Below are 12578 nucleotides of genomic sequence, written 5' to 3' on the forward strand. Positions count from 1 at the left end.
GGTGGGTAAGGAGGCATCATTTATGGATACTGTATTATCAGAGATACATTTTTTACAGATTTCAATTACATATTGGAGGACAAATAATACACACGCACGTAAAGCATCCCTCACCTCAGCTTTCACTGGTCTCTCGCAAAACTATTTCCACAGCTTTGATTTCAGAGTAGGCATGTGAAATTAATTAAAATAATGATGTATTTTAGGGGTGCACCGATATATCGGTCGGGTATCGGTATCGGCCAATAAGTGCCTTGTTGACTGCCATCGGCCTGTCGGCCGATAAGCTCAAATTTGCAGATGGCAGTGGCCGATAAATATCCGTCAATTTGTGTTGCGTCAATCTGGTCCACACGTTCAAACTTTGAAAAAAGTTTGGTAGCACTTTATAATAACACCCTGTTATAATACATTTATAAGGTATTTGTAGATAATGAACGAATCATGAACAAACCATTTATATACATTCATAAATTATTATTAAATCATTTATAACTATATTTGTATACCATTTACAAAGTATTTATAACGCATTAGTGGATAATGAACTAATCATGAACAAACCATTTATATACATTCATAAATGATTATGAAATCATTTATAACTATATTTGTATAACATTTACAGATTAGTTCTACATTATTTATAACTCATTATCAACATTGTTTGTACTTGATTTGTTCATCATTAAATAATGTTGTTTAATGTGTAGTAACACATTTGTAGATGCTTTGAAAAATAGATGTGAAAAAACGACTATAGAGTATCTCCATTTATTTTTCATGTTCAACAAATGACTTGTTAAGACATTCATAAAACATCTATAAATCATTTGCAGATGCTATCGTGGGGGCCAATCTAAAGTGAAGCCTATTCATCATTAACAAGTGTCTAATACAGTTAATTATTTGTTTACTTTTTCATCACATGTTACAAATGTTGTAGGCAGCTTTCGGATACACCCTTCTTTGTGACATCAAACAGTGACAGAATTAGGACTAAAGATAAATGCAATTTTATTAACATATAAAATACATGACATGCATGACATATAGTGTAACATCGGGGGGCACTAGGACCCAGGAGTACCCTGGCCAGGTAGAGTATCTAGAGAGGAAGTCTCACGCGAGCGAGACTTGACGTCACGTGTGTTGCACTGTTGCCGTCTGTTTGAATGGAAGCACAAGTTATCCGTGCTGCGTCTATACTTTCGCTTTTAATAAGGTATGAGCAGGTTAAACACCTTTTTTTGTTGGTAAATCTATCAGACAAATGTATAGAAAAGCTTTTATTATAACATTCGTTGCAGTAAAATCATTATGCCTCGTTTAGTACTCCTGCGGAGCGCTGGTAGCCTACTCGTGGCCGGCGGGGAACTAACGTTATTAGCTACAGTAAGTTTGTTGTGGTTCTCTCGTGCAGATCAATGGCGGACTTCCCAGAAGTAAAAAATGAATAAGCGCTTGCCGATTGGTGTTAAGAACAGCAGGTGGTGGGTGCAAGCGGTGTGACGTAATTGGCCGAATCGACTGTCAATCAAAATTGTTCTGTTGTACCTGACACGACACATGCATTGCAAACTCAGATTATGGAGATATTACTGGAGAACATGGAGCTTTGTTTGAGAGAGATACAATGAGTGCTGTCTCTTAAACTCTTAAAACTCATAAACGTTTTAGTCTTTTTAGTCAAGTTAGGTTATGAAAGCCAGTGGGTATTGTATGACTCAGACTTCAGCAATAATCATGAGCATTATAAAATATATAAAAAACACACATGGCATGATGGAATACCATAAACATATTTCTTGATGTTTCCTTTTTTAAGAAAGTAAAGAGGCCTATGTTCATATCGGTGAGCACAAAAAGAGAGACGTGTAGCCTATTTATTTATTTAATATTTTATTTATTCATTTTATTATTATTATTTTATTTGTTGCCATGCCTAAAATAATAGTCAAGCATAGGGCTAAAACATTTTCATAAACAATAATATATTTTTTTGTTATATGGTTATAATAAAAGCTTTTCTACTGGTACACCCTGGTACACCATCGAGCTGAGGGAGATGAAGGTGGCTGGCCGTGTCCTTGAGCGACGCCTCACTGCGTCGGGACTCACCGTGCACAGAGAGGTCTACAGAGAGCACCAAAAGGCCTACTCCAAAGCCCTGAAGGACGCTCGGTCACGATTCTACTCCAACATCATCAACAATAGCCCCGGCAATTCTAAACAGCTTTTTTCCACCATACACCACCTCCTCAAACCCCAAACCCAGGCACACAGAGAGACCACTGAGAAGCGGTGTAATGACTTCATGTCATTTTTCACAGCCAAAGCGTGAGGTTGAGGCCATCATCGGGAGGATGAAGTCATCCACGTGTGCTCTGGATCCCCTCCCCACAGCCCTGGTGAAAGCCAACATCCGCACTATTGGTCCCCTAATGACCAGCACCATCAACCTCTGCTTGCAGGCTGGCCACGTTCCGCATGCCCTAAAAACTGCCATCATTACCCCCCTCCTGGAGAAACCCACCCTGGATCCAGAGGCCCTCGTCAACTACCGGCCCATCTCCAACCTCCCGTTCCTCTACAAGGTGCTGCGAAGGTAGTTGCGGAGCAGCTCCAAGCACACCTCAGAGACAACAATATCTTCGAGAAGTTCCAGTCTGGGTTCCGCTCTGCGCACAGTACAGAGACAGCCCTGGTCAGGGTAACCAACGACCTTCTGATGGCGGCGGATGCTGGAACCCCATTCATTCTGGTCCTTCTCGACCTATCGGCAGCCTTCGACACAGTGGATCATTCCATCCTACTGGACTGTCTCCATTCCAACGTCGGACTCCGCGACCTAGCCCGTGGCTTGTTCCAGTCCCTCTTGGCTGGTCGGACTGAGTGTGTCTCCCTTGGAGGCGCAACATCCTCCAACCACCCCATCACCTGCGGTGTCCCCCAGGGATCCGTCCTCGGCCCCCTGCTGTTCACCCTATACATGCTCCCCCTCGGCCGCATCATCAGGCGGCACGGTGTGTCGTTCCATTGTTACGCTGACGACACCCAGCTGTATATCCGGATTACACCATCATCACCTTCATCACACCCCACACTGACCGCTTGCCTGGAGGACACTAAGGCGTGGATGAACCACAGGTTTCTCCAGGTCAACAGCTCCAAAACACAAGCCATGCTGATCGGTACCCCACACCAGGTCCGGTCATCCACCATCACCACCATCTCCTTCTCCGGTCAGGACATTCCCCTCTCCACCCTTGTCACCAACTTGGGCGTGAAAATGGACCCCCACCTCACATACGAAACACACATCAAACACCTCTGCAAGATCTCTTTCTTTCACCTCAGAAACATCACTAAACTCTGTTCCTCACTCACCCTGGCAGATTCCGAGAAACTCGTCCACGCCTTTGTTTCCTCCAGGCTGGACTATTGCAATGCACTCCTCATCGGGATCCCTAGTAAAAGCATTAAAAAACTGCAAACCATCCAGAATGTCGCTGCTAGGATCCTGATGAGGGTGCGCAAATATGATCACATCACCCCCACGCTCAGATCACGTCACTGGCTCCCCGTGGAACACAGGATTGAGTACAAGGTCTCCCTCCTCACTCACCATTGCGTACACGGTGGTGCCCCTGCCTACCTCAAGGAACTCCTCACCCCCCAGTCCTCCTCACGCTCCCTCCGCTCCGGCACAGCCTACCTCCTCAAAGCCCCCAGGACTAAGCTGCACACCATGGGCGATCGAGCCTTCTGCTCTGCCGCGCCCAGACTATGGAATGCTCTCCCCATCCACCTGAGAGCACCACAATCCGTCAAGGCTTTTAAAAGGGGCCTAAAAACATTTCTTTTTAACAAGGCTTTTGCCTAAATTTTTCTTTTACTTTTATTTTATTATTATTTTATTTTATTTTACTTTTATGTTCTTCCATTTCATTGGTTGTTTTATTCATTTTAATTGTTTTATTCATTTAACTTTTTATCTTTATCTCCTGTAGCACTTTGAGATTCTCACAAATATAAAGTGCGGTACAAATTGAATCTATTATTATTATTATTATTATTATTATTATTATTATTATTATTATTATTATTATTATTATTATTATTATTATTATTATTATTATTATTATTATTATTATTATTATTATTATTATTATTATTATTATTATTATTATTATTATTCTATACATTTGTCTGATTGATTGATTGAAAACTTTATTAACAGATTGCAGAATGGGTACAATACAGTACAGCTCAATACAACAACAGTGCTAAGACTGGAGGATGAAGATCAGAAAAAGACTTTCGGATTTTTTACATAAGGGTCCTCCATTTTCAATTCATCAAAACATTTAGAGACATACAAATATACAGTAGTAAAAAAATAATAAAAATAAAATATATATATATTTTTTGTATCGGCCGATTGTGTTAGTTGAACAATCGGTATCGATATCGGCCGCACTTTTTCATATCGGTGCATCCCTAACGTATTTGCAAACTAAGCATACTGTACATATTGGGTTTCAATTAATTATTCACCCACACAAGCTTATAAAATTAGCAATTAAACTGGTCCTGGACGCAGAAGTGGAACACACATTCACACGCACGCAACACACACCGTATCACTCACCTCTGTATCTTTTTCTATTGCAGCTTTCACTTATCTTGTGCAAAACCAATTATTTCCACGGCTTTGATTTCAGAGTAGGTTTGCTGAATTTGCAATAATTCACTTACAATATGAAGTGATGATGCAACCGAATAATACCACGTCCTGAGTGAAAACGGATGATTCATGAGCTTTTAAAAGTGAATGTAAATAATCTATATATCATTGTAAATGCAATGTCCATATACTGTACCTTGGCAGGATTAGTGCAGAAACATAAAGACTAATGAGAATGAAAGGCAACTGACGAGACGGAGAGTCCATCATCACTATCCTCTATTCTGTATTGCTACTGTGTGTAAAATAAGCCTTTCCAAACATAACTTTCATCAAAACAATCAATTCCCACTCAAGTTGACCAGAAACAATGGCTAAACAAGAAGCAACATAGTTATGGGACATTGTTTCCACAATGGTCTCATTTATTTACTTTAATTATACCAAGGAATCACAACCATATATTTTGTTGACAATTCTCCTTGTAGGTAGCTGTTGTCTGTAAATGCTTTAATTTTTTTTCTTTGACCCAATGATGCAAAAATAGATGTGCGAGTGATGATCTTAAATTGATACTGTTGTAGTGGCTACTGGGACATAATTCACGGCATCCTAGCCTTAGGTGGTGTTTACTACATCTCCTGTGATCCTTAGCGGGGGATGACGTAGTTAAAGTGAGACGAATGAAAGATGAATGGCAGTGTTGTTGTGCGACAGTAGAGTGCGTATTAAAATAGTATTTTTGCATCGGAACACGACTCTGTTTTCACTATTATTACCTGCATTCCTACATTGGTGACCCTGACGTTTCTCTTGGACGTATTTCGGAGATTACATTGAACATGCCTGATGAACAACAGAACGCGGATCGCAGCACTTTGAACGCCGTTTCACTCAAGCTGCCGGAGTTTTGGGAGCGGAGCGCCAACGCTTGGTTTGCACAGGCTGAAGCCCAATTCGCTCTCAGGGACATTACCGCGGACGCCACAAAGTACTACTATGTGGTAGCAGCCCTGATGAACTCAACTGCGGCGAGAGTGGTGAGTTTGCTGGAAAACCCACCTACACACGACAAATATGTGGCTATAAAAACACACCTGAAGGAGGCTTTCGGTCTGTCTGAATCTGACCGTGCTCGCCAGCTTCTCTCTCTACCTGGATTGGGTGACTCAAAGCCCTCTGAATTGATGGATCACATGTTAGCTCTGCTGGGGGACCATGGGCCATGTTTTCTATTTAAGGAGCTTTTCTTGCAACAGCTACCAGACTATGTGCGTTTACCTATGGCTAATTCCATCAAAACTGACTTTCGCCAGCTAGCTAGGGAAGCAGATGTATTTTTCTCAGCTGGGAAGAGGTGTGTGGCAGCATCAGCCTACACCGTTGATGAGCAGGGGTTCCAGCCACTCTCTATCTCTGCCGCGGCTATGCCCCGCCGGGTGAGGCCGTCGGGGTTGTGTTTTTACCACACAAAGTTTGGGAACAAAGCTAAAAAGTGTTTGCCACCTTGTAACTACGGGGGGTCGGGAAACGCACTGGCTGCCACTCATTAGCAGCCGTGAGTGTTGGCCATCCTGTAGGCTTGCTGTACGTCACCGACTCACTCTCCGGCCGCCGTTTTTTATGTGACACGGGTGCCCAGGTGAGCGTGTTGCCGGCGTCCACTCAGGATTTTCACTCAGCGAGACGGGGCCCTGCCCTTGAAGCTGCCAATGGCAGTGCGATCCCTACATTTGGCAAACGCACCGTGGCATTGTGTTTTGCTGACCAGCGTTTCAGCTGGGATTTTGTGTTGGCCAAGGTGTCTACTCCCCTCCTAGGCGCTGACTTTCTCTGCGCCAACAGTCTCTTGGTAGACGTGGGGAATCGCCGGCTCGTCAATGCTGAGACTTTTGGCTCCTTAGCATGTGAGCGCAGTGACACGGCCACAATGACACTGTCCAGCTCCGTCGCGCCCACTGATGATTTCTCCCGCCTCCTGTTGGAGTTCTCGGACATCACAATACCCACCTTCTCGTCCGCGGCCACTAAGCATGGAGTCGTGCATTACATCTCCACGGAGGGCCCGCCAGTACATGCTAGGGCTCGTCGTCTCGACCCACACAAGCTCACCATCGCTAGGAATGAGTTTGCCTCCATGGAGGCACTGGGCATCGTTCGTCGGTCCGACAGTCCTTGGGCCTCGCCGCTCCATCTCGTTCCAAAGGCCAACGGCGGCTGGCGTCCGTGTGGCGACTACCGGCGCCTTAATGACGCCACTACACCTGATCGTTACCCGGTTCCACACATACAAGATTTTTCAGCCCACCTGGCTGAAGCGTCTGTTTTTTCAAAGGTGGATCTGGTGAGAGGATACCACCAGGTGCCGGTTAGCCCTCAGGACATCCCCAAGACGGCAGTTATAACCCCATTCGGGCTCTTTGAATTTTTGAGGATGCCTTTTGGCCTCAAAAATGCGGCTCAGACCTTTCAGAGGTTAATGGACGCCATGCTGCGCAACCTGTCTTTCGTGTTCGTCTACCTAGACGATATCCTGGTAGCCAGCACGTCCAAGGCGGAACACCTAACACACCTCCGACTCCTCTTCAGTCGCCTCAGAGAGCATGGATTAATCATCAACCCAGCAAAGTGTCAGTTTGGTCTGCCTGCCATGGACTTCCTTGGCCACCACATCACTGCTGCTGGAGCGGTCCCTTTACCAGTAAAGGTGGAAGCGGTGCTGCGGCTCCCACGCCCTACCACGGTTAGGGCCTTGCAGGAGTTCCTGGGGATGGTGAATTTCTATCATCGGTTCATCCCTCAGGCTGCCCACCTAATGCACCCCCTGTATGGGGCTCTCAAGGGCAAGACTCCCAAGCATGCCATCGCCTGGTCCGACGACATGTCAAAGGCGTTCTCGGATACCAAGGAGGCCCTTGCGAGTGCAACCATGCTGACGCACCCCGTGCCTGAGGCTCCCGTGGCATTGACAACTGATGCCTCGGATTATGCCGTTGGAGGCGTATATGAACAGTTGGTCGAGGGCATTTGGCAACCCCTGGCGTTCTTTAGCCGACAACTCCGTTCCAGCGAACAGAAGTACAGCACCTTTGACCGTGAGCTCCTTGCCCTGTACTTGGCGGTCAGACATTTCCGTTTCCTGCTGGAGGCTCGCCCTTTCACTGTTTTTGTAGACCACAAACCATTAATTTTTGCTATGGCGAAGGTGTCTGAACCGTGGTCTGCCAGGCAACAGCGCCATCTGGCTTTCATCTCTGAGTTCACCACTGACATCCAGCATGTGGCGGGGAAGGACAACCCCGTGGCTGACTGCCTCTCGCGGGCCGCCATTGGTGCTGTCCACCTGGGAATTGATTACGCCCGTATGGCTGCGGATCAGGTTTCAGACCCAGACATCCAGGCATGCAGGACGGCGGTTACTGGTCTCCAGTTGGCGGACGTCCCCTTCGTTGATGATGGCACGACGCTGCTATGTGATATATCTATGGCGCAGCCAAGGCCAGTTGTTCCACGGGCATGGAGACGACAAGTTTTCGACGCTATCCATGGCCTCTCGCAACCCGGGCAGGAAACCATCACAGCGCCTAATGGCAGCAAAATTCGTCTGGCCCAGGATGAAGGTTGACATTGGAGGTTGGGTCAAGACCTGCATGGCATGCCAACGCGCGAAGGTCCATCGACATGTTAAAGCCCCGTTGGAGCGGTTTGATGTGCCTGAGAGGCGTTTTGACCACATCAACGTGGATCTGGTGGGACCCTTTCCTCCCTCCAGGGGGTACACTCACCTTCTGACGATGGTGGACAGGACCACCCGTTGGCCGGAGGCTGTCCCACTCACTGCGACTACTACAGCTGACGTGGCTCGCGCGTTCATCTGTACCTGGGTCGCCCGGTTCGGTGTTCCCTCTGATCTGTCCTCTGACCGAGGGGCCCAATTCACTTCCGAGTTATGGACTTCCATTACCCAGCAGTTGGGTGTCTCCCTCCACCGCACTACGGCTTACCATCCACAGGCCAATGGCCTGTGTGAACGTTTTCACCGGTCGATGAAAGCTGCTCTCAAGGCCGATCTCCGAGGCGACACCTGGGTCGACAGACTTCCTTGGGTGATGCTGGGGCTCCGTACTGTACCTAAGGAGGACCTTCTTTCATCTTCAGCTGAGCTGGTATACGGCCAACCCCTCCGTGTCCCAGGGGATTTTCTTCCCTGTGTTACGGCCTCCTGATCAGCACTGGAACAGCGGGATGCTCTGCTGGACAAGGCCAAGGCTTTCTTGCCCATCCCCACCTCGTGCCACGGCGTTCCAAGGGTGCGTGTCCCGCCTGATCTGCAAGCAGCGGGGTACGTGTTTATCCGCTGCGACGCCCATCGAGGCCCCCTACAGCCACCCTACGATGGTCCTTACCGGGTTGTGAAGGCAGGCGATAAGACCTTCGTCGTTGACATGGGGGGGAGGGAAGAACGGATCTCGGTGGATCGCCTGAAACCTGCTCACCTGGATTTGGACCGCCCCATTGAGTTGGCCCAACCGCCCCGCCGCGGTCGGCCCCCTGGTAGGGCAGTCCCGACGCCTACTCTAGCTACGGCGGACCCCCGGACCTGCCGTCCGAGGCCTGTTCAGGGCCAGCCTACTGCTTTACCACTGCCTCGGTTTCCTGTGCCTGCCCAGGGGTACCGGAGTCGTTTTGGGCGGGTCGTCAGAGCCCCTGGACGTTTTTTGGGGCCAGTTCTTGTGAATTCTGGGGGGACGTGTGTAGTGGCTACTGGGACATAATTCACGGCATCCTAGCCTTAGGTGGTGTTTACTACATCTCCCGTGATCCTTAGCGGGGGATGACGTAGTTAAAGTGAGACGAATGAAAGATGAATGGCAGTGTTGTTGTGCGACAGTAGAGTGCGTATTAAAATAGTATTTTTGCATCGGAACACGACTCCGTTTTCACTATTATTACCTGCATTCCTACACTGTATTACTTATAAATCCATGTCACAACAACCATTTTAGGTTATACAGTAAGTAAATAGTGATTCTCCAGATCAGGCAGAGGGTTGCTATGACATGCATTGACTAAATTAATCTGCGTCACACAGCAAACCTTTTGGAATTTGAGGTCCAGTATTTTTCTGATCAGGCATCTGACAAATATGGTAATCGAGTAATAAAAGAAAATCTATAGAATACTCAATACATACAGAGAGATTAAGGCTCAGCTTCTTCCCTCCCGTGATGCCGTGATTTATTAACATGTCTATTTATCATGTATATTCTAGTTATCTTATTATTATTACTTCAAGTTCAAGTTTCTTTATTAGTTGTCATACAGAAGTACAGAATACGTTTATACAAAATGCTTCTTTCTGTTACGCTCCAGAGACTGTGCTAGACAAAAATAGATAAGTATAAAATAAGTATAGCAAGTATAAACTAGAAGTCAAGTACATAGACAAAAGTGTTCAGTATATTATATACAATGTGCAATGCAGAGTAGAAGTAACTGAGTTACAATACAATATACTATACAGTACAAAGCAGAAATGGGATGAGGTACAATTTAGGTACAATTTACAGTAAGGTGTAATGAGGTATGGGTTGTAGTGCAAATTCTTTACCAATAAATATAAAGTGTGTTTAGGTGTTCTAAAGTGGGTACAGTGGGTGCTGCAGTGAGTTGTTTGTTTTAAAGTGAGTGTGTGCGTGTGGATGTGTGTGCTGTGAGTGCATTTGATGGTTGTTACATAGTGTTATTGTCATTTAGCATTCTGATGGCCTGAGGATAGAAGCTTCTTCTGAGTCTCTCTGTGCTTGCCATGAGACTCCGGTATCGCTTGCCTGACCGAAGCAGTTCAAAGAGGCAGTTGTTTGGGTGGCTGGAGTCTTTGATAATTCTCTTAGCCTTACCCCTGCACCGCTTGTTGTAAATGTCGTGGAGAGTGGGAAGCCCCCCTCCAATTGTGCGTTCGGCTGAACGGGCCACTCTCTGTAGTCTGCTACGGTCTTGTGCGGTGCTATTCCCAAACCAGGAGGTGATATTGCCAGTCAGGATGCTCTCTATTGTGCATGAGTAGAAGTTCTTAAGGATCATCTGACTGACTTGGAACTTCCTTAGGCGCCTGAGGAAGTAGAGGCGTTGCCGTGCCTTCTTCACAACACTGTCAATGTGTGTGGTCCATGTCAAGTCCTCGGATATGTGGACTCCGAGGTACTTGAAACTGTTCACTCTTTCAACCGGTGCCCCGTCGATGCTGAGGGGGCTGTAGTCCCTGACCCCCGACCTCCTGAAGTCCACAATCATCTCTTTTGTTTTCCTGACGTTCAGGGAGAGGCAGTTCTCCTGACACCACTGCGACAGATTCTCTACCTCTTCCAGGTAGGCCCTCTCGTTGTTGGCAGAGATCAGGCCCACCACTACTGTGTCATCAGCAAATTTGATGATTGTGTTGTTGTTCCGCTGTGCCACACAGTCATGTGTGTACAGGGAGTAGAGGAGGGGACTCAGAACACAGCCCTGGGGGGCCCCTATGTTGAGCGTCATGGATGAGGAGGTGCAGTTGCCTGCTCTCACCACCTGGGGTCTACCCGTCAGGAAGTCCAAGACCCACTGGCAGAGGTCATAGTTCAAGCCCAGGTCCCTGAGCTTGGCTATGAGTTCGGAGGGGACTATGGTATTGAATGCTGAGCTGTAGTCGATGAACAGCATTCTCACATAGTTCCCCTGCCTCTTGTCCAGGTGTGATGCTGCTGTGTGCAGCACATGGGCTATGGCGTCCTCCGTGGACCTGTTGGGGCGATATGCAAATTGCAGGGGGTCCAGGTTGATGGGGAGGGAGGAACAGATGTAGCCCTTCACTAGCTTCTCAAAGCACTTCATGGCTATGGAGGTGAGAGCTACAGGGCGGTAGTCGTTGAGGCAAGCGGGCGTAGATTTTTTGGGTACAGGGATAATGGTGGACTTCTTCAGACAGGTGGGCATGACAGCCTGTTCTACGGACAGGTTAAATATGTCAGTGAATACCGTGGCCAGTTGGTCGGCACAGACTTTTAGGACGCGGCCGGGGATGCCGTCCGGTCCTGCTGCCTTCCTGATATTCACTTTCTTAAAGGTCCTCCTCACCTCATGTTCTGTTATCCTGAACACTGAGTCTCCATCAGCAGTGCCCCCCCCCTCTATTGCAGTGGTTTGTAGGATGGTGTTGTTATTTACAGCCTCAAACCTCGCATAGAAGGTATTGAGATCATTTGCTAAGGAGATGTCACTGTTCAGCTTGAGGGAGGTGCCTTTGTAATCTGTCATCGTTCTGAGGCCCTACTACTATTACTATTGTTTTATTGCACAATCGTAGCGGACGTTTTGTATGTGATGAATAAACTCTTGAATCTTGAATCTTTAAAAAAAAAAAAAAATTATCCTTTTCCCCTTTTTTTTCCGTTTTTTTCCCCATCCCAATGTTAGTCGTTATGCCAATTCCCAATCCCCTTCCTGGTCGTTGCGCATTCTACCCCCTACCGTCGGTCTGGGAGGGAGGAGACTATCACATGCTTCCTCTGACACATGTGTAGCCAGCCCACCGCTTCTTTTCAACTGGCAGCGTGGACTCTCACTGGGAGAGTGTAACGTGTGGAAGGTCACACTACCTCTCCTAGATCCTTCCCTTGCTGTGCAGGCGCCCCGACCGAACTGTAGGAGTCGCTGTTTACAACGACCTGGACCCACCCTCGCCGGGTTTCCCACCCGCTAACACTGCCAATTGTGTTAGTATGGACGGTCGGCCAAGCCGGAGGCACCACAGCCGGATTCGATCCCACTGGCTCTGTGGTGGTAGACAGACGCTTAGTCCGCTGCGCTACCCGGCCGCCCGAATCTTGAATCTTGAATACATGTGTTGTTA

At 47.2% G+C, this 12578-nt stretch overlaps 1 protein-coding gene across 1 annotated transcript in view; it reads right to left on the minus strand.

Moving 5' to 3' along the window:
• LOC311233446 (short transient receptor potential channel 4-like) overlaps nucleotides 1–12578 on the minus strand; it is a gene marked incomplete at its 3' end in the record, with an annotated part of 190065 nt that overhangs the window by 8996 nt on the left and 168491 nt on the right. The gene's annotated exons all lie outside the window — the stretch shown is intronic.

The sequence above is a fragment of the Notolepis coatsorum genome, assembly GCF_963971535.1.
Source record: "Notolepis coatsorum genome assembly, chromosome: 8".
Classification (NCBI taxonomy): Eukaryota; Metazoa; Chordata; class Actinopteri; order Aulopiformes; family Paralepididae; genus Notolepis; species Notolepis coatsorum.